The 23030-nt window shown below is 34.8% G+C and overlaps 1 protein-coding gene across 3 annotated transcripts in view; it reads left to right on the top strand.

Annotated features, from left to right (window-relative positions):
* Nucleotides 1-516: 516 nt before the first annotated feature.
* Nucleotides 517-23030, top strand: part of LOC132548771 (uncharacterized) — a 59645-nt gene continuing 37131 nt past the window's right edge. For 2 of the 3 annotated variants that reach the window (XM_060212664.1, XM_060212666.1), the window contains exons 1-3: nucleotides 7595-7730; nucleotides 19975-20065; nucleotides 20788-20882. The gene's annotated coding sequence lies outside the window, so the exon portion shown is untranslated. Of the gene's footprint in view, nucleotides 806-7594; nucleotides 7731-19974; nucleotides 20066-20787; nucleotides 20883-23030 lie in introns of those variants that run through there. The other variant, XM_060212665.1, reaches the window with a different exon arrangement.

A 23030-nucleotide genomic window follows, 5' to 3' on the forward strand; every position in this document is an offset into this window, starting at 1 on the left:
ATATATATATATATAACACAGTTTGCCGTTACATACCACTTTAAGTCTTCAGGCTGACAGAATGTACCAGCGGGCATCTCCGCTGGTATACAAAGTCTATCGACTCATCAGTATCAATTGACACCTCGTTTGTGTATTAACTATTGTGTAGTAATAGATGTAAGGCAGACTCCTGTCTACTCGCCTACAAGGCTGTAAAGGAGTGCAACGTACACACGAAATTTATCAGCGGATCTCAGGGATACTTCATATAAAACGTAAAATATGGAATAAGTCCCCCGTGCGTTTTCAAAAAAAAAAAAAAATACAACCAAAGTTTGAAATTCCTGCATGATCTTGTACACACTAAGATAAAATACGCCTGAAACCAGATTCCCTTTTATCCTGAAGTGTCGGGTATTCTGCCTAGAAAGCAGAATGTTTGGGAGATTCAAGGAGGTATGCAGGACCTGACAAACACACATACCAGGGGGCCCACGATACTGCTGTACATAGCAGTACTACCTACCACTGTGCCGCGGAGGTCGGTGGAAGAGGAATAGTGCTACTTATCCCTGTGTGAGCATCAACACAACACTTGAAAACCTATGTTATATATATAGTTGCCAAATATGACAAGATCTTCAACAAGAAACTTCAGAATCGTTTGTGATATTGTCCGTCGGCAAATTCTTATACTGACAAAAGTCTGTGTTCCAGGGAACTGAAATTGTGCATTGCACCTCCTTTCAACTTTCTGGTGGATGTAATAAAAAATTATATTCGTAACTTGGAGCCGATTTTTGGACTGGAGTATCTCGATGGGGTAGGTATATACTTTAAGAGCGCTTTAGACTATCGACAGCGTTTTGGTAATGCCTGTTTCTCTCCTTTTTTGTCTGATATTGAATTGCGTGCGACATTAGTACCTAACTGCTTGCACTTTCAGGATGCGTCCAATAACAGCCATTCAGGTAGGTTTATAATTCATATTTACATGCCGCTAATTGGTTCTCTGCCCAGAAGCTTAATTTGTGATTAATATAGGCCAGCGGGATCCCGTCTGACTCGCCTACACCTGGCCGACACCTGGCAAATGTTTGTGATAACGATCCAGGTACTTAGTAATGAACACTGATGAGGGCAAATGGCATTGAGGATGGTCTTGATCACATTTTCATTTAGTAGACACTAACTAAAGAATAAATTAGAAATAAATTCGTTTAAAAATTAAAAAAAAAAACAAAAACAAAAATCATGTTCACCAATTATATATAAATAAGTATTCTATACTAAATTTTGTAATTAAATCATTAAAAATATTAATTGTTTATTTTTAATCAAAACAGGCATCAATATTTAAATTAGGAATTAGAGTAAATGAAAAAGAATCAATGTAAGTAAATTATCTTTTTATATTATTCAAAACAAAGTCATCCACAGAAGGGTTCACAAAAGCTCAGGGAGTACAGCATTGTCCAACTTTACCTGAAGTTGTGCCCTGTACCAGCAATGGTCTCTCAGGAAGATGAGAAGATGAGCAGTGTTTGCTGTCATGGTAGAGTCATTGGGCAAGACACTTTACTCCTATTGCTCTGGACGGCATGTGATTGGCCTCCCTTTTGTTGTTCAATCAGGCAGCCACCGGCTACTACAAGAAGACATCTGACTCACAATGACCCTAGCTACCACCCAGCATATATATATACAAAAGAAATCAACCCGGAAATATTGAATTGATGACATGATAAGGAAATTTATATAGCTCCTAGCAAATAGTACAAAACTCAGTTAGAACAGAAATAAGTTCATAAATGACATAAGATACACATAGAAAGGAAGAAATATAATTGTTTTATTTACAAAGAAAGTTAAAAGACAGGTAGAAACTTAAGTTTTGGCTAGAGTACAGGAAGTACGATCTAAAATATTATTTGTCTACTTAGTAGCTAGAACGATACAAGGTAATATTATTCAGTGTTCGAGTATTACCACTTGTGAATAATGTTTGATATATCTCTCTGCAGCTCAAACTGGAACATGGCAATTTTTCAGGAAGTCTTTCTGTATTTTCTTAATTTATGAAGGCACAGACAGACATAGCATTAAGGCAGAAAGACCACTGAAGGGTTTTTTTATCACATATTCAAGTTTTCTATGCGTTTTATGTCACGAGGAAGTACTGTTATTTTACACAATACTTTAACTTTTTTTGTCTTATTTGGTGTATACATTACAACATCCTGTATGCCTCGGGCAAATTATCTCCCTTTACATCATGTATTTGTCACATTTTGACCTCGCATGGTCTTATAATTGTACTGAATTAGCCTTCAAACAATTTTGAAATGTACACACATACACTTGACATTTATGTGACAATTTTATTGTCATTTACTCATTTTTTTATTTAGCCAGAAACATGTTTTTGCCGTTACCCAGCTATATGCTGTGGACTAGGGGTTAAAACTTGGATGTGCTGACATATTTTATGTATATTTTATTTGGACAGGAGCAGCTTGTAAGTGATACACATAGTCCAGTGATAACTGGACACCACAACATGTATGCATATCCAGAATAAAATGGTTTGACTGGGATACATGGAAAATGTGACAAAATTTCCAAAAAATTATATCATTTTAATGTATAGTGTGACTAGTGTGTAGTTTATATTCTATGGTCAGTCTGCATTTGTTATGCTCTATACAGGAATTTTAATTTGTCAGTATACAATATACATTCATGTATTAAATAGATTCCTTTTCTTTAAGATGGTACAAATTTGTTTCTGTGTGGTCACTATTCAAGGATATCATCTCTGTTTCAGATCAGTATAAACAGGTTTCATCTGAATGGTCATTATATACAGGTTTTATCTGATGGACATTATATACAGGTTTTATCTGATGGACGTTATATACAGGTTTTATCTGAATGGTCATTATATACAGGTTTAATATGAAGAGTTATTATATACAGGTTGTTTTCTGAATAATTTCTAAAGAGAGGTTTTATGTGAATGGTAATTATATACAGGTTTTATCTGATGGACATTATATATTCAGGTTTCATCTGATGGTCATTATATACAGGTTTTATCTGATGGACATTATATACAGGTTTTATCTGATGGACATTATATACAGGTTTCATCTGATGGACATTATATACAGGTTTCATCTGATGGACGTTATATACAGGTTTCATCTGAATGGTCATTATATACAGGTTTCATCTGAATGGTCATAATAAACAGGTTTAGTCTGAAGAGTTATTATATACAGGTTGTTTTCTGAATTATCTCTAAAGAGTGATTTTATGTGAAAGGTCTTTATAAACAGGTTTCATCTGAATGGTCATTATATACAGGTTTCATCTGATGGACATTTTATATAGGTTTTACCTGATGGACATTATATACAGGTTTTATCTGATGGACATTATATACAGGTTTTATCTGATGGACATTATATACAGGTTTTAAGTGAATGGTCATTATATACAGGTTTCATCTGAATGGTCATAATAAACAGGTTTAGTCTGAAGAGTTATTACATACAGGTTGTTTTCTGAATTATCTCTAAAGAGTGATTTTATGTGAATGGTCTTTATATACAGGTTTTATATGAATGGTCATTATGTACAGATTTCATATGAATGGTCATCATATACAGTGGTATCTGGATGGTCATTATATACAGGTTTTTCTGAATGGTCATTATATACAGGCTTTATCGTGATTGTCTCTATATACAGGTGTATCTGAATGGTCACTATATACAGGTGTATCTGAATGGTCATTATATACAGGTTTAACTGAATGGTCATTATATACAGGTTTTGTCTGATGGTCATTTTATGCAGTTGTATCTGGATGGTCATGATATACAGGTTCTATTTGAATTGTTATCATGTACACATCTTATCTTGATTGTCACGATATACAAATGTATCTTAATGGTCATTATATACAGGTTTTATCTTGATTGTCTCTATATACAGGTGTATCTGGATGGTCATTATATACAGGTTATATCAGAATGGTCATTATATACAGGTTTTAACTTGATTGTCTCTATATACAGGTGTATCTGAATGGTCATTATATACAGGTTATATAAGAATGGTCATTATATACAGGTTTTATCTTGATTGTCTCTATATACAGGTGTATCTGAATGGTCACTATATACAGGTTTTATCAGAATTATCTGTTGAGGTTTTATATGAAACATCTTTATGTTCTGGTTTTTTGCAGCATGTTCTTTATAGTAGGCTTTCTCTGTTTAACACATATTTTAGCTGACATGGCCTTAAGGATCAATCAGGAGTCATAAAGTCATCATCTATCTGTAGCTCATCAACTGTTTCTTTAAATGAATGGTACATGTGTACATAGAATCAATTGTAGACTCGTTGTACGTGGCTGGTTTGTAGAAAAAGATACCAACTTAGGTTCATGAAGACACCATACACTTGAAAATCTAAAACAACCATCTTCTTAAGAACCAAAGGCTGTAAGGTCATAATTTATTGACAAGGTTTTGATGAAAAAAAGTGTCACAAGGGATTTTCTTTACAAATTATTTTCAATAAAGAATTGTAAAGAGTAACATTGTGTAAAAGTTGTGTTCCGAAATTTCTGAACAGAGATTGCTTTGTCTTGTTTTCGGAGTGTCACATGGGTCATTTGCTTAAATAATTGAATGACTTCTTAATAAGAATGACGTATTGAAATTCCCACACCAGTGATTTACTAAGTTGCAAAAACTTTTCAAACTGTAATGACCCTGATTTGTCAAAATGCTAATGAAACAAGTTCTTTTCTAGAACTGAGAGGCCCAGATTCATAATTCATAGTCATTGATTTTAAGAGTAATGTGTAGAGTTGTAATAAATTAGGTCTTGGAATTAGGATATTTTGACTTGAGCTTGCCTTGTTGTTTGTTGAATGTTTTGTCTTGTGACTAGCCAGCCAGTTTGTGGCAAAGTTTATAGAATCTGGTGGCAACCTCACTGAACAAAAACAACATGAAAATACCAACATGAAAACATAATTATAATCAAAACTCAGTTTCAATAAAACTAGGCCAAAATATGAAAAGCAGAAAGATTTACATGGAGACTCCTGAAAAAGGGCAAAGAGAATAAGACCAGGTGTTCTGGAAGAGTAAGTGTCCTTTGCTTCTCAACAACACCTGTCATGTAAATCTTGTTCAAAGTAAGGATTGTCATATTCTCAAATGAGAACAAGGCATACAACAATTGAACCAACAGGCAAACTAACGAGCATCAAACACATCCAGCTTCATATCATCACATCATACAAAGAAATACAACATTTCTCAAAGAGATGACTATGATGACCCATTACAGTTGACAATGTACACCTCTTGTAACCCAGTGTTGTGAGTTTATCTGTCAGTTGTCAACATCAAACATGAAAATTGTGATATTAGGATTAGGCTCTTAAATATTGAATCAGCAGCAACATTAAAACATCATAGCTTGAGGATGTAGGAATAATGTTATCCAGAAGTGGAAAATTCAAAATAATGAAAATGAAATTATCATGCTTATCATATAACTTGGTAGGTAGCTTTCCATGATGGTTTGGTTGTAGGACAAAAAATGAGATAAGCAGTAAACAGCATCCAGATCATAAAGGGAACATGTTTTCCACAAGAATACAACCACAATTGATTGTCACCTGAGGTAGTACCAATGGAGCTAATGCAGACCTGACCTTAAAAATTACATCTTACTAGATAATGTGGCTCCACCATCAACATATTGAAATCGTTCAACCGTATGTAAATGGAAATGACCCTGTTTAGATCTTAATTGATAACGGTTTAGCAACTGCTTCAGGCCTTCTAGGTGACTTATGTGATGAAAAGAGTTTAAATCTAATCCACTGAATTTGCTACGGTTAAAATATTCAAACATTATCGCTGAAATAAAAATCTCTTTAACTGGTAATTGATATAACCTATCTTTAACAGGTAATCAACCGGTCAAATCACTCTATCTACTTCCTTCCACAATACCTACATACATGTATATAAGATATGTTATGGTTTCGGAGTTATTTTAGCCATGGTAATTAATTTACAGTTTGAAATACACCTCTTAGTATTGACAGTTGTCCCTATAATATTCAAATGTCATGATGATGCTTAGCAACAACAAAAGTCGATGGAAATTTTTTAGAAGACTTTCTGTCCACAACACTGTACACAGTGGTTTAATTGACTGGACATTCAAAAAAATTAAAATGATAATGTGATTATTGATTAAACACTAATTGTTAGAGACTAATCAGAGATAATATTGTTTAATTCTATTACATATTCAGGTCTCTGAGTGAAATCTTACTTAAATATCAATAATTGATATATATTCATAACTTGCAGAAACCTGGAAAGAAAAAAAAGGAAATTTTTATTCCAACATTATTTGATTTATTAGCAAGTTTTTTATATGCTAGAATGATTTTTTAACTCAGTTTCTTATATGCTAAGTAATTAGGAAAATTTGTCTTGACACATAAGAATTTAGGGTAATACCTTTATGCATGTAGATTATTATGGTAGAAAAATTCCAGAAATAAAAGATTTCTCAACTGACCTTATACACTGAAGCATACCTAATTGGAAGTGTAGATATAGATAAGGCATTTAAACCGAAGAAACATTCCACAAATAGTGTACTGTACCCAAAAATGTGAGTATGTGACTTGTGTTGGATAACAGCATACACTTACATGTGTTGATAGTATACTCAGAGCACAGCTGGCTACCAGGGGTGTCTGTTATTAATCAAAGCATTCTACATTACAAACTCTGGTCAAATGACTTATCTCCCTTTCCTGTTCTAAACACATTCCTGGCTAATGACCTCTTCCCCCCTCCCAACTGCTCTCAATCTGCCACCCCTCTGTTATCACAGTGGGATCCACTTTGCTCACATCTGGAAGGAGCCATTGTGGTATGTAGGTTGAGTAGGGTTATGGATAATGACTTGAGTTGCTTGGGGGTAAGGGGGAAGGGGTGGGAAAGCAAATTTGGTATGATCTATTACTAGAAGATCTACAAATAAATGTCTACACACTAAACATTTTACATCTATATTAAAACACATCTACTGTATAAGAATATTTTTCTACTCCTAAACAAATTTTTTGATAAGAAATGATCAAAGTAACAGCAATTATATTCTTTAAGCCATATTTCTGTTTCACAACTATCAAATTTCAGCTTGTGAATCCTATTTGAATGTGGTGTAGAGATACATCAATCATCTTTAATGTAATTCAATTATAAAAACTTCCAGAGGGGTTATTTGTAATTTTGACCTCATGTACTAATTCAGTGGACCTGAATCCACTACACATCAAGTCTTTTTTTTCCCACCTAGATAATCGAGAAACGATTTGGGATAGTGACTATCTATTAGAGGGTTTCAGTGCTGGGAACTTGGGCCTGTGTGCCTCATGTGTGATGATAGCTGTGTTATAGGGATGATCTTCTGAAGGCTGGGTCTGAGTGTGGAGCCAGGCAGGAGAACTTGCTTCAGAGGCTGGAGTGTCAGATTTCATTTAGCCTCGTCTCTAAACAGTAGATCTCTCTCTCACCTCCCAGTACCTCTGCTGTCTGCTCCAGGGCCTCGAAGCCCATCCAATCTTTTCGATGTATGGCACCCCAACTGTCAAAGGAGTGACCAGGGCACCACCCCAGGGACTGAAGGTGAGTCCTTTGTACCTGAATCCCCCAGTGGTGATCGAGTAAATGAGGACGAGGGGGAGGAATAAGGGATGGGCTGTTTATAGTTAGGTCAGGAATGTTGTGAGTTGTACAAATACTGTATATGTGTATATGTGTCATACTTGGCAACTTAATGTACAAGTATTGTCTTCGTGTATATAAATGCCATACCTTAGTTTGTATGTTCTATGTTAGTGGTTCATACATTTTTATAGTGTATGGTACTTTAAATCAAGCTTCCAATACACCTGTGATATAGGGTTTTTGTGTACCAGGTGAGTGTTAAGAGGAAATGTACTTGTGGCATTATACACGTGTGTTTAAGCAGGTATACTGTAATACACATTTGTTATACTATACACATAAGCAATATGAATTTTTTGTCCGTTCGGGGAATATCTGTAGAAAAATTTCTTAAAACTAATAATCATCATTGTAGTTCATTTAAATAGTGGTGCAGTTCAAATTATACACATGTATATTTGAAATCATTCAGTTTTGAAAATAATGAAATAGATTGAATTTTTGAGTTAGCACACCTCCTTACCTGGTTTTTGATATTTTGATTTCAACCAATAAGGATCTCCCTTAGTCACCACCTTCTAGGATTCAACAATGTAGGCCCAAAGCATTGTACTGACCAGTTCTAGAAGGATGAAACAACTGTATAACATTTTTTCCTCATTATTCATTTTTACTGTATCTTATTCTTAATGCTATTTACTTTCATCTTTAATACAACTATCATTAGCTAGGGATGGGAGGTAGTGATACAGAGATGGAGAAAGTAGGGAAAGGGATGGACTAAAGGTGATATACTGCCAAATGACTTAATTTCCTCTTCACAGGAGATTCACTGTAACTTAATCCTTATCATTTCTTCTTCTGTCTGAAAGTAAAGGAGAAATGAATTGACTGACAATCAATACCGGAAATTGGTTTGAGACAAATGTATAGTGAGACATTCGGTATCAACTTCAACGGTCACTTGATTTATCACTATGAGTAATCTCCCTTGGCAGAATAATTTTGTAACCCTGGAAGAGGAAAATTTTCGTATCTATTACGAACAGGGTTTTAACAAATAGAATTCTTATAATGTCATGAAATATACATTAGAGAGTACTGTTATTGTACTGAAATCTGTTTTGGGGAGTTGGATGGTGAAGTCGTGCAGTGGAAGCATACTCTGCTTTCACACTTTCACAGAGTTTGATTCCCTAAAGGGATGTGAGAATGTACAGTGGGTCACATGCTCGACCACTGTGGTTTTTCTTGGGTTCTCCACTTCCATTCCTCAGCAAGACTCCTTGCATGTTTCCATCCAGGTCAAGAATAATCAAAGTTAGACCACCTTTATATAAAGGCCACCTGTCTATAAAGGCCACTTATTTGACTTTCAATGTAAAACAATTCACTTTTGTTGTACCTCTATATAAAGGCCACCTGTCTATAAAGGCCACTTATTTGACTTTCAATGTAAAACAATTCACATTTGTTGTACCTCTATATAAAGGCCACCTGTCTATAAAGACCACACTCATTTGCTTCCCTGAGTGGTCTTTATAGAGGTTTGACTGTTTTTGTTTTTGTGCAATTGTAATAAAATAAATCAGATTTATATTTATGCAAATCTGATTGAATTTTAATCAAATCAATATAAATTGTAAAAAGGTTCATGAGAGTTACTAAAGTTTGTAGTAAAACAGATATAAGAATAAAAAAAATGTGACACAGTCTTTGTTAGAATGTCAGTAAATGGATAAATGGAGCATAGTGGATCATGATACCTGTTGAGTTTTTATCAGAAATAAAATTTCTTGACTTTCACCCAAAATAATTTGATTATCCATGAGTGGACTTAAATTAATGGATTATGCTCTCAGTTTGATGGATTATCAGTGGATGGATTACTGAATTATCTGTATCTACACTAATGGATTATTATCAATGCATTGATGGATGGATTGTTGATGCTGTGATCAAATGGATTATTCCGTTCTTGGATTAATTTGTGCTAGTGTAAATGGATTATTGAAATCAGGGATCCAGAATGAATGGAAAAAAGCACATATTTATGGATTATCAGGACTGAGACTACTGGATCATCAAAGTGATATTTATATAAATTTAGGAGGCCATTCCTTAGAAAGACAATACATTTTCTCCTGAGAGTATGATGGGGTGGTGATCGTCACTCAGCAGAGCAATAAATCCAACATCAGGAGAAGACTTGAGGTGTGATGTTCAATCCCTACGCTGTGTAATTCATGTTTGTCTATAATCTGAGTCTGCCCTGTATGGTCATGATAGTGACCTTTGACCCCATTTATTATGGAAAAGATATTACAGGCCTCCTGCATGATGCTTAATGTGGTAGCCACCAACTTGTTATCAACAAGGCTGCCACTAATCCACATCAAGTATTTCATCCCTAATCCACATCAAGTATTTCATCCCTAATCCACATCAAGTATTTCATCACTAATCCACATCAAGTATTTCATCACTAATCCACATCAAGTATTTCATCACTAATCCACATCAAGTATTTCATCACTAATCCACATCAAGTATTTCATCACTAATCCACATCAAGTATTTCATCACTAATCCACATCAAGTATTTCATCACTAATCCACATCAAGTATTTCATCCCTAATCCACATCAAGTATTTCATCACTAATCCACATCAAGTATTTCATCACTAATCTACACCAAGTATTTCATCCCTAATCCACATCAAGTATTTCATCACTAATCCACATCAAGTATTTCATCACTAATCCACATAAATTCCGAAATCACTAATCCACATCAATTCAGCCATTACTTATTCATATCAATTCTGCCATCACAAATGCAAATTTATTCTGCCATCCAGACATATCCATCCACCAGTCTCAGTAACCATAATAGCATGTTAAGCCAGCACTTACTAATCTTCATTAGCCTATGCTGCTACCATTAATCTATATAGACACAACAACGTACAATCCACATTAATTCAGCTACCATTTATCCACGTTTATCAGGCCATGACTTAATCCACTTTAATCCACGTTTATACATCCAGTAATATATGTTAGCTCTTGTCAAAAAGTTGTAATCTTAACATCTCCTATCTTGAAGGATTTTTTCTGCCACCACCAATCTTTTTTGCCAAGTTAGCATTAATGCATAGATATTATTTCTGCAGAAATATTGCTGATAATCGTACAGAATTATTTCATGTCAGCTCATAGGCCTTTTAGAGAGGTATTCTCAGTTATTTTGACAAATATTCTGGACCTTGTAACCTACATGCCAGGAACTGATTCCCATGGCAAAGATTTTCTGGAGAAATTATTTCACTGATGTAGGTAGAAATCCAACTAAAAGTCAGGGAGTCAAAAATGGAACTCTTCTTCGTTGGAGATACAAGAAGGAGTGATACAGACAATCTACCTTTAACCTTTACAGTATTAAACTAGAAATCCAGCTGTACTGTACATAGTAATTAGCCATGTTTTTTTGGGGAATTCAAATGACCTGTTTTTATCAAGAAGGAATAACAGGTGGTTATATTATCTGCTGAGAATGAGGTAGAATGGATTATCCGCTAAGAATGAGGTAGAATGGATTATCTGCTGAGAATGAGGTAGAATGGATTATCTGCTGAGAATGAGGTAGAATGGATTATCTGCTGAGAATGAGGTAGAATGGATTATCTACTGAGAATGAAAGGGTGTGGATTATTTAACATGGATGAATTATCTACTGAAAATAAATATTAATGAAATATGAAATATTTTCAAGGCTTGAATGATAAATAGTTATTAAGAATGAAGGAAGATGGATTAACCAATGAGAATTAAGGAAAATGGATTATTCGACAAGAATGAATATATGTGGATTATTTACTGCTAAATGAAGAAGGATGGATTGTCTTGAACGTGAATGTAACTAGTTTGAATTTAACATTATTTAATGGTATAAAGTGACAGAAAAGAAATAGAAAGATGAATAATAAAGCTGGTCTTTCTAAGATGAAGAATCCACCTCAACACAAATCTTCTAGTCTGATTTTTGTGTGTAAGAACCTAGAGGGAATATCAAAGTGGAAGGGATGTTTTGATATTTTCAATGTTATAAGATTTAAACAATTAACTGTTTTTGAATTTTCAATGATGAGTGTATATTGAACATGTTGATTGTTAGTTTGAGAGTTTCACTGCCTTGCAGTACAAACTTCTTAGCTGTATAGTTTTCACTGCTTTGTAGTATAAAGTTCTTTGCTTTACAGTTTAGCTTCTGTGTGGTATAAATTCCTAGCTGGAGAGTTTTGCTGATATCTTTTTTTGTGACTTCTAGCTGTTTTAATACTGTATTATTACATATTTTCGACAGGGTCGTTTTCTGTGGTTTTACTAACCATTACATTTTAATGTATATTTCTTACCCAAGAAATATACATTTTTTCTGTTTATCAGTTTATGAACATATGAATACATGGACTGAGAGTACACACAAAATATATGAAAATAAACCAACACAAAAAATGAATAATTTTGCAGTATATTTTTCATACAGTATTTCTCATCTATAAATAAGTGGTTCTTACCCCGAGAGCTTGTTTGCTAGATGTGTTATACATATTACTTAGCTGTAGAGTTCCTCCTATATGCTGGCTGTATTAAACAGTGTCAAACTTAGCTAAAGAAAATCAACTTGGTGCACTTGTTATAGGATTCATAATGCATTATACCTATTTCTTAGCTTCAGGGTAAAATATATGATTTTCAGCTTAAAGTGGCTGATACTTAGGTTTTCAGTCACCATGTTGACCAGAATGTGTACTACAGACAGATTCCATTCTTGGCTGTACTCAGCGTACACAGATGGGAGGTAGCTAGACACATTGACTATCTCTTACTCGTTTACACAGCAAAATGCATGCCAAATGTTTGATGTTGTTAGTGCCGAGATTCTGCTAGCTGATAGACAGATTTCTCCAAAATGGCCAGAGAAGGTTTGAAAGAGGGAAGGTTTGGGTGAAGAAATTGGAAATTTGGGAAATTAAAACACTCAATGTCTGGGGGAGTGAAGGTCCCAGAGAGTGAAGGTCTCAGGGAGTGAAGGTCTCCGGGAGTGAATTTCTGGGAATGTAAAGGTCTTTGGGAGTGAAGGTCTCCGGGAGTGAATTTCTGGGAATGTAAAGGTCTTAGGGAGTGAAGGTCACAGAGAGTGAAGGTCTCCGAGAGTGAATTTCTGGGAATGTAAAGGTCTTGGGGAGTGAAGATCACAGAGAATGAAGGTCTCCGGGAGTGAATTTCTGGGAATGTAAAGGTCTTGGGGAGTGAAGGTCACAGAGAGTGAAGGTCTCTGAGAGTGAATTTCTGGGAATGTAAAGGTCTTGGGGAGTCTCCGGGAGTGGAATGTAAAGGTCTTAGGGAGTGAAGGTCACAGAGAGTGAAGGTCTCTGAGAGTGAATTTCTGGGAATGTAAAGGTCTTGGGGAGTGAAGGTCTCCAAGAGTGAAGGTCTCAGGGAGTGAATTTCTGGGAATGTAAAGGTCTTGGGGGGTGAAGGTCACGAAGAGTGAAGGTCTCTGGGAGTGAAGGTCTCGGGGAGTGAATTTCTGGGAATGTAAAGGTCTCGGGAAGTGAATTTTTGGGAATGTAAAGGACTTGGAGAGTGAAGGTCACATAGAGTGAAGGTCTCAGGGAGTGTATCTTTAGGGATATAAAGGTCTTGGGGAGTGAAGGTATGATTGAATGAAGGTCTGTGTAGAGACAGTCTAGGGGAGTGAAGGTCAGAGGGATTCAGGGTCTGAGGAAGGGAGTGTCTGGGGAAGTGACGTCTAAGGGATTAAGGTCTGTAGAAGGGAGTGTGTGGGGAAGAGAAGGTTTAAAGAAATAAAGGTCTAAGGAATTGATGGTCAGGGGGAATGAATGTCTGGAAAGTCTTATTGAATGAAGGTCCGAGGCGAGTGGAAAAATGATGGATTAAAGGTCTGAAGGATAGAAAGTCTGATTGAGTGAAGGAATGAGGGATTGAAAGGATGAGGGTAGGAAAGTCAGGGGAATTGGAGAAATTATGGAGTGAAGGTCTTGGGGGGGGAGTGATGGTTTTAGGGAGTGTAGGTCTGAGGAAAGGTAGGTCTGAGGGAAGGAAGGCCTGAGAGAAAAGGTAATGAGGAAGGGGGTGAAGGTCTGTGAAGGTAGGTCTGAGGGAAGGAAGATCTGAGGTAGAGCAGGTCAGGGGAAGTGAAGTTTTGAGGGAATGAAGGTCTCTGTGAAGGAAGGTCTGAGATAGATAAGGTCTCTGGAAGTGAGGTCTGAGGAAGGGAAGGTCTGTGGGATTAAAGGTCGCTATAACATACTACTTTAAAACTGCTTTTGTATTATGACTCCAAATTTTCCCCAAATTCCAAAGTAATAGAAATCCCTAGAGATTGAGGCATGATTTAAAAGAAGTAAAAAGCATTTTTTTTCTTTCCTTTCAAGAACTCTAATCCCTCCAAATAGGTGCTCCTCACCAGGGAGTTGATATTGGATGCTGTTGATGGGGAAGATTGATATGAGAATGACCTTTGACTTCTGTACCTTTGCATTAGATTACAAATCGTGAAGGAGAGCTTTAAGAAGGGGAAGCAACTCTGCATTGATGACTTGAGATTGTGTGCTATCAACTGGGTCAGAAGATCCCTACACCTGGTGTTGCCTGGCATCCCCTGCTACGCCCCCTGGTGGTGTCTGAGAGCTCTATCTTAGTGGTACATAAGTGGGTGCTAAATTTAGACTCGCCACTTCCTCACTCAGTTGTTGGTACTGATAGAGCAGTAGAGAAAGAATTTGTTCAGGGAATATATGATGGAGTATATATAAATATATATATGTGTGTATGTGGGAGACACTAGCAGTATATGATATAGTAAACTGTAATGTAAAAGATCTTAAATAAATTTTCACATCATGAAATTTTATGAAACAAATCAAGTTTTTCTGTTTTTGCAAATCCTTGGTGAGTTTCATAATTTGAATGAAAATAAAAATGATATTAAACCAAATTATAGTGACTTTTTATCTCATAATCCCCGTAAACCTGAATATATAGCAAAATTTTAAGGGAAAAAATCAAACAGAGGCAGCCATTTTGTTGTGCCATTTATAATTCATGATATTATATCATTGTACATATTATGACATCACAATTGATTTTTGACTTGTCAGCACACTAGATATAGGACGATATTGTACCTGCACACATTGTACACAGAGATATCTTGTCTACACACAAGATACAAGGAGATGTATCTACACACAGGACACAAGGACATAGTCTTCACACATGATACAGGAGCAAAGCTTGTCTACATACAGGATACAGGGACATAGTATACACACAGGATACAGGGAGATATATCTACACACAAGACACAAGGACATAGTCTTCACACATGATACAGGAGCAAAGCTTGTTTACATACAGGATACAGGGACATAGTATACACACAGGATACAGGGAGACATATCTACACACAAGACACAAAGACATAGTCTTCATACATGATACAGGAGCAAAGCTTGTATACACACAGGATACAGGAAGATGTATTGTATACACACAGGATACAAGGAGATATATCTACACACAAGACACAAGGACATAGTCTTCACACATGATACAGGAGCAAAGCTTGTCTACATACATGATACAGGGACATAGTATACACACAGGATACAGGGACATAGTCTACATACATGATACAGGGACATAGTATACACACAGGATACAGGGACATATCTTGTCTACATACATGATACAGGGACATAGTCTACACACAGGATACAGGGACATATCTTCTCTGCTCACTATATGCCTATATATAAACATATATACCTTGTCTACACACAGGATACAGGGACATATCTTCTCTGCTCACTATATGCCTATATATAAACATATATACCTTGTCTACACACAGGATACAGGGACATATCTTTTCTGCTCACTATATGCCTATATATAAACATATATACCTTGTCTACACACAGGATACAGGGACATATCTTCTCTGCTCACTATATGCCTATATATAAACATATATACCTTGTCTACACACAGGATACAGGGACATATCTTCTCTGCTCACTATATGCCTATATATAAACATATATACCTTGTCTACACACAGGATACAGGGACATATCTTCTCTGCTCACTATATGCCTATATATAAACATATATACCTTGTCTACACACAGGATACAGGGACATATCTTCTCTGCTCACTATATGCCTATATATAAACATATATACCTTGTCTACACACAGGATACAGGGACATATCTTCTCTGCTCACTATATGCCTATATATAAACATATATACCTTGTCTTCAGACAGATATATTTATCTTGCCTGCATACAGGATACAAGAGCATATCTTGTCTAAACTCAACTTACCTCAAGTATAGACACATTCTTTGATAAGCTGTACACTATTCCTGTCTGTTGTAAATATAATGCTGTATTGTGACTAAAGAGGGCTCAGAAATATTACAGAAAGAAAGAATGTGTTCCTTACATATTCAAGTATCTTTTTGAAATGTTTTCCTTTCATATTTTTCTGAAATATTTATCGCATCTGACTTTACAAAAGTCTTTAGCTTGATCTAGCGGGAGATGATGCACAATATGAATTCAGAGAGATCCAAGGCCTATTGTCAAAATCATGATGAGCAGAATTTTATGTTTATTTTTTTATATATTTCATACAGGGCTGGCAAAGTGGCGCTACAGCTGCTGTATGTGTTCCCGAGTAAATACCACACATTCCCAGCTTAAGTTTGTGTGTTATACTCAAACACGCCAGGTCTGCACTATTTAGTTTGTTGTCTTACACTTCCAGTCATGGGCGTCAACATTTTAGGTCACCTGAATCAAAGGCTCTTCAAGTGACCAAATATTTTCATCTTATCTTCATCGTTGTCCTATAGTTATTGATATTTGACATTTTCTTAAGAACCATGTGATATGGGATAATTTCTAGCCCATTAGATACCATGCAGCACGTTAGACCTTTGTTTTAGATAATAGGGATGAAATATATCAAAATGTTCCAAGAAAAGGCTTCTTCTAATAAACCATAAAGCCTATACCATAGTGATAGTTGGTATTTAAGTAAGTTAAGATAGCAAACAATCTAAACAGTTCAAATGGATGATTGTGACCACTTTTCAAAACCACAGATGTTTCTTATTTGTAAAACTTCATTATTTCTTCTGCATAGATGAGAGGTTAAGATTTTTTGTTGTGAACATAATTAGATATATGGGTATCAAATTAGCTAGGATAGATATATCTTGACTTATTTTTTTAAATCATACAAGTAAAACATTTCAAGGACCGCATCTGAACAACTACATTTTATAGTGTTGATATTTGGCATGTACTTTTTAAAGATGGCGGGCAGCCTACCTTGTTTCAAAACAAAACTGGCTTTTAAAATCACAAATCTTTAAACAACTTATGTTTATTAATGCTAATGAGGTCAATTGCAATCAGTTGGCATTTGGATTACTGGTAACAAGTCCACCTCTGACTTTAAGTTAGTGGTATTGTGTTGACTTCCAAGGCTTAATGTTTTGTTAGTGCTAAGGAACATCCTTGACATATGATACTTTCAAGGTCCAAAGTCAAAAGCCTATTCCAAGGCCAACAGCCTATCCTGTTGGCATTCATAGCTCATGAATGCCAAGTGAAAGCAGTTCAATGCTTATATTCACTGTTTTCATTTTTTATCTGATCAGTAGGGAAGGCAACTTCAGTTTGGTTACATCACTTGCAATATTCCTACACTGTTGGCAGTTCATGAGCTGGTAATGTACAACTGACTTTGATAAGGTTACATGGTATCGATGTGTCACAACGGTAAATATAAGGCCATGAGGTATGCTCTTTTTACACTTAATTTGCATTAATCTTTTTCACAACAATAAGCCCATCTATATACCAGTACATGTATGTTGTTGCTCTGTAAAATTGCAAAAAAAACATTGATTCAATGTCCTGTTATTGTGTTGGCCTCATGGACTTATTGAAATGGCGAGATTAATAGAGCCTGAAGCCTATGTCCGATAATAAGCCCATGTTCGATAATAAGCCCACATTTATTGCTGTTCAGCAGATCTAGGAGAATGAATGTTATTTAATTATCTGACTATTGCCCTCACAGTACTTGTCAGCGTAAATGATATATAATCTGATAAAAGTTGACATGGATTATAGTGAATATTGAGAATCTGATTTATAAACCAAATACAGTTCCAAGTGAAATGTATCTTTTTTGAAAACAACAAAATTTGAGCCCCACGAAAATACAGGATTTTTCAGAAAGTTAATATTTCTAATGATCAACCTCACACAAAACACAATTTATTTCACCATTAAGAACTAATTAAGTGGATATTCCAATGAATGAATCAGCAAATAACCTAACAATCGTTTAAATTCTAAATTTACAAAATTCTGACAAAAGATTACAAAATACAAATATTGATGGATTAGTTATAGAAACAAGTCAGAAATGGTTACACAAAATCCTTTTTTCCCCCAAAGTCCTTTTGAAATGAACTTCAAGTGACATGCTTATACACTCTAATTGTCAATATTTGATGTAATATATGACAAAAGCTATACAACAATTATCAACAATGATGAATATGATGTTATATCATGTATGTATACTAGGCTTATAACCTGGGGTTTCTTTCCATATATGGCTAAATACATATAATATTGGGTTTGTCTTGTCTAACTTGAGAACAAGATATTTTGTTCTGATTTTTTACCCGATGGATACAAATTTTATGTATGTTGTGAAAAATTGCGGTGTGTTGGTTGGTGAATGTGGTAAGGTACCATTGCCTATTGTGAGTTAGACAAAGCAGCAGCTGCATTCCTTAAGTAACAGCCTGTATGTGTAGACCAGGCAAGGAGGGCTTAGTAAACATAACTCTAATTGTTGTTACAATCATTATGACCCTTTGTAAACATATTATATATTTTCTTTTCGATTGTGTACCATATTTGTCTGGCAGGAAGCCCATGTCTGGTAATTGGTCCATGTACTCATATATTTTCAGAAGAGATTCCAACAAATGCATTTCATTGTCTGTGGTAAGCCCACCCCTGCTTCTCTCTGATCAGGGACTAGGTGTCTACCCAAGGATATACTACATGTATATGATTCTGTCTCTGTTCTTATAGTGTTTATGGCATTTACCACACTTGTTCTATAATGTTCAGGACATTTGCTGTACAAATTCTTATAACATTCAGGACATTTACTGCACTTGGTCTTAAAATACTTAGGACATTTACCGTACACATTTCTATAATGTTTTCGACATTAACTGTACTTGTTTTTATAATGCAAAGGACATTAACCATACTTGCTTATATAATATTCAGGACATTTACTGTACACATTCTTAAATAGTTAGGATATTTACCGTACAAACTATTATGTTTTAGGAGATATAAGTCTACACATTCTAATGTTCACATTTACCGTAGTTGTTCATATAATGTTTCAGGATGTTTACCATACTTGCTTATAAGATATTCAGGACATTAACCAGCCTTGTTCTATCATGTCAAATTCATCAGAGAAGAAAATCGCTCCAAAATATTATAAGCATTGAGATTTCTTTTGTTGTAGATATATATATAGGATACAAATACCTACATGTCATACCTTTACAGTCTGTCTTGATGGATGTAACAAATCTGTTTCATCTTAAATTCCCATATCTATATTAAGTTCAAATATACAAACATTTCATCATTCAAAAAAGTTTAAGCCGCAATTTCTGAAAATATATCTGTTGTTATGGTCAGACCAAGAATGGGAAAGGTCTGTTCTAACTGGTCAGCTTGGTCACTGCTCGGAGGACGTTACAGAATCTGTAGATAGAGTTAGTCAGCTGAGGTGTTTCAGTTTTTTTTTTACTTATACATGGCTGAGAGAGAGAGATGACACCCATCGGCTTGGACTAAGAATGAGAATGAAAACATTTTTGCTTCTAAAGAGAGTATTTACTTAATAGGTGTGACTTCTCAATTCCTAGACCAAGCAGTCTATGAAGTTTCTTATAAAAGGGAAAACTGTGTTTGTAAATAAATTTCTTTTAAAAAAACAATATAGATGTAAATGTTATTTTATATTTTTCTTACAGAACTAGAAACCTAAGAAACACAGAAACATTGGCCACCCTGGTTCCCATGGTAACAGCCGGTAGTTGTCAGATGTGAGACATTTTCAGTGAGGTAATGTTACAGATGTATCCTCAGTGTTAACACTGTGATAATCTATTGATTCATTGATAATGAAGAATATGTATGAATGTTATATTTTTTCTGGTGATAAGCCTATCAACTTTTAATGCAGTTTCTATAAAAATGCCAACCAGTGCTGTACATGAGACTATCCTGCCCCCCTCGAGTTTGTGTTGGACTCTTGGGTACATTAAAAGATAAGATAAATATAGCAAGTTAGTGAAAAAAGGAAGGATTTTTTTTAGATTTAAGTACATCAATGTTGTGTTTATATGTTGTGTCATTGTTAAAGCTGAACTCCGGTATTAATATACAATTTCATATGGTGATTATCTTCAACTGGCCACAACTTTGCTGTAGATAAAATGTTTGTGACTTCACTATAACCGATACTGTGTGTAGTGGGTGGTCAGGTGGTGCAGTGTTTTAATGTGATTGCCTTGCACCTAGCCATTACAGGTTCAATTTCCGCAATGGAAGTGAAAAGGTTTGTGGGGGGGTCACCTGCCCGAACACCTGGGTTTTCCCCAGGTACTTCCCACATAACCATCCCTTGCCTTTCAATCTGGGTCACCAACAGTGATTAATATAAGCTGATATCTTTTATCACAATTGTTGTGTTAATAAATAAAGTTTATATATTCAGTGTGTTGTTTCCATGATATAAATTAATGTTGTCTCCACAATAATGTAGAAATTGTTCTCTTTTTTAGGCTGGAGAGGTGGGAGGCTGCTTTACACAATACAAAATGGACGTCTGCCTCCTGTAGGTCGCAACTGGAGGTAGACTCATGATGGACACTTATGGGTAGGTCGTACTAGTTATCTCCCCTTTTTGGATTAAAATGTACTCTCAGTATCATTAAGAAGGACAACCAAGCTTTTTTTTTTTATCATCAGCCTAAACCAAAATTAGTTATGATTGTTTTTCATAGAAAATCTCTCTTGATAGATATTGTTATTAAGAAATACAGTGATTAAAAACACAAATTTCAGTCTTTTCATAAAACCAAAATGAAAGGGCTCTATATATTGATATTTTATAATTTGGTGAAGGTTTTTTAGCTTTGATGGAGTACTTTTCATATATCAATTTTTTATACTTTCATCCATATCTTTTTTTCTGGCAGGTCTATTCATTAGACATATCTTAATTCTTGTAATTTTATGGGTTATCAATTGTTTGTAAAAATAGCCAATGAGCATATACACATTCAGTATGGTTTCATGTTGTGCTTAGTCAGAAATTCAAAGGACACTTCACCTTTATTAGACAAAATTCTTCATGTTTTAGGCTAATAATAGAAACAGATTGACAGTAGCTACCAAAACATCACATATCCATTTATAATTACTGATTGTGGAATACTGTCAAACCTGTCTATAAAGGTCACTCAAAGGAGAAAAGTGGCTTTCACAGACAGGTGACCTTTGTATAAAGGTGGCCTTTAAGACAGGTTTGTCTTTAGATGAAACTGACATTCTTATACCAACTTTAATTTTCCGTAAAGATGCCCTAGCTTAATTATCATTTCCCATTAAACAGAAGTGAAATTTATCAGACAATAAATGCCATAACTCACCTGACCATTGGAATTTCATAGTTCACTGATCAATCTTTTTCATCAGTTGTGCATAGATAACTTCTTGAGAATAAATATATTTAGAAAGTATTTAAACCAGCAAAAATGGTAAGAAATGTAAATATAACAATTACACTATCTTACAATGGAATTTACAAGGGTTGTAAATGACATGGCATCGCAGGCAAACACAACGTGATGTTGAAACAGTTCAATGTGTAGTGATATGTTGGTACAGTAGGTCATTACCTCCCCTTGTATCTTTTGTATCTCGGTGGATCATTGGGTGAAAACAGGAAAGTTCCTATCTCTTATAAAGTGCAATCAAATGGCAGAATGAAAGAGTTGCTTTATTAAACATTCTGTATCAAGTTAAAATTATTTTGATAAAAACTTTCTTACTCATATTTATGATTCTACTTTTTCATTTCTTCATCATCAGATTAGTTCAAATTGCCCAGTTTCCTTACTTTATGGTCAGCCCATATATTAAAGTTCTTGACAAGCACTGAGTGGATCTTTCTCACATTTCATATGACGGTGTCTCTTTGTTTTCTTTTTGGAAATTGAGAAATATCCAAATATAAATTTAAGAGTAAATCTAATTTTAGTTCTACAAGTATTTGTTAAGTGGAAGAATGTCTGTTTAAAAAAACTTAGATAAGAATGAGCTCCTTATCTAAGTAGTTTATTGATATGCACTGAACGTAATTTCCTCTGGAATTTATTGGGTAATGTGTTTGATATGAATGAAAAAAAAAATCAAATTTTTGTGATTTTTGCCAAAGACAATACATTTATTATAGTTTTCTTTTTCACAAAGAGTATTTATGTTATGGGTTTTCAGTTCATAAGACTCTTGATTATGAATGAAGACAGGAACATATCAACTATGTTTTCAATTGTGGTACTTGTATTTTGAAATTTTTAAATGTTCAAACTATTTTTTTAAAAAAACTATCTAGAACCTCTTTTCTCATTGAAAATGGCATAGATTTGATTGAGAAACAATGTTATCAAAGACCTGATTTAGTGGTTAAGTGACGAATCCCTCCTCAAAACAAAAGGAGTATACTGGATTTTACTGGAGTTATCTCCCTTTTATCAGACTAAATTTAAACCCGTGACATGAGAACATACAAATATGTCATATATCAGTATCATTTAAGCAATTTTGAATAAGTACCAAGTTATTTTGGAAGGTTATAAATATCATTTAGATTTAATTTGATGAAAATAAAAAAAATGAAATTGATATCAATCATTTTAAAGCTTTATGATTTTATCAACATGAAAGATAATTGAAATGGTGTATTTGTAATAAAAAGTTTTACGTACGTTTTAATTGAAATTAAATTAAAGCAACTCATTTC

Source organism: Ylistrum balloti, unplaced genomic scaffold, assembly GCF_031769215.1.
Source record: "Ylistrum balloti isolate Yb309-2 unplaced genomic scaffold, AGI_CSIRO_Ybal_v1 Utg370026, whole genome shotgun sequence".
In the NCBI taxonomy this organism is placed as follows: Eukaryota; Metazoa; Mollusca; class Bivalvia; order Pectinida; family Pectinidae; genus Ylistrum; species Ylistrum balloti.